The following is a 1,103-nucleotide window of genomic DNA, read 5'->3' as shown; positions in this document are numbered from 1 at the left end:
CTAGACACTAAAGGACCAAGTTTAAATGAAGCTGTGTCCTCGTGGTATGCCAGGTGTTGCAAAGTCTACCTCATGCACAAAGAAGCTTCCAGGTGACAAGTAACTGGAATGGCTTCTGGGGTGGCATCACAGTTAGGTACAATTGGGTGTTCCTAGTGCTAAAATGTGACATGATGTGGAGGTCTGGAGGAAGTATAGGCTAGCACTCCACTGTGTCAATTCACAGCTACCAGCATCACTCCTTCAGGACTGCATCAAGTCCTGGAATCCCAAGTCATTCAGTGAGTGATCCCTGGATGTCCCCCACCGTCTGTTGATTCTGTTTCAGTAGTGACTACCAGGAAGTGCCTGATCCTGTCCCCTATCCTCTTACTAATCCATCAGGTACTCAAAATTTGACATGCCTACCTAGATATCCGTATGCAATTGTTCACAGAGGTTTGGCTATCAACAGTAGACCTGAAGGATGCTTCTTGGCATGCCTTCGTCCACACCCAGGCTCCTGAAGTGCATGGGAGTGACAAATACCAGTTCACTGTAATGCTATATGGCCTCAACATCACCTATAGAATCTTCACAATACTGACAGAAATTATCCAAAACAGACAGCCAGTAAGGGATAAAACTGCTTATGTACGATACCATAATGACTGGCTGGTCATTGCACCCACAAAAGCCAGCTGATGTTGACACATCACCAAGCGGGACTTTCAACTGTTTGTGCCCGTCAGACGGTGTTTGGGGGGTGAGGGGGCAAATTCTGGGCTTTTCTGCGCAAACCAGATTCATTCTCATGTAACAGGAATCATGGTAGGGTTCATCTCAGTACATAAATGGTGAAAATCACAAATGGAATGTGTGTAATGGGGGGAGGGGTCAGGGTGAGTGTAGTGGTAGTAGTAGCCGAATTGCAACCTCAGATTATCTGAATGTAAGCGGGGTGAACCTGCAGGTAGAAATTATCTTCCTGCAGTCCACCTTCCTCCATTTTTTTAAATAAGGAGGGACTTGAGGGATGTTTATACATCAGGCACTGGAGCCACCTGATCATGTCAATGCCACCACATGAAGATGAAGGCATCCCTCACCTGCAACATGTTAGT

The sequence above is a fragment of the Coenobita brevimanus genome, chromosome 38 (genome assembly GCF_032717465.1).
Source record: "Coenobita brevimanus isolate Jiangsu-jjx chromosome 38, ASM3271746v2, whole genome shotgun sequence".
NCBI lineage: Eukaryota > Metazoa > Arthropoda > Malacostraca > Decapoda > Coenobitidae > Coenobita > Coenobita brevimanus.
Note: the sequence above shows the minus strand (reverse complement) of the source record.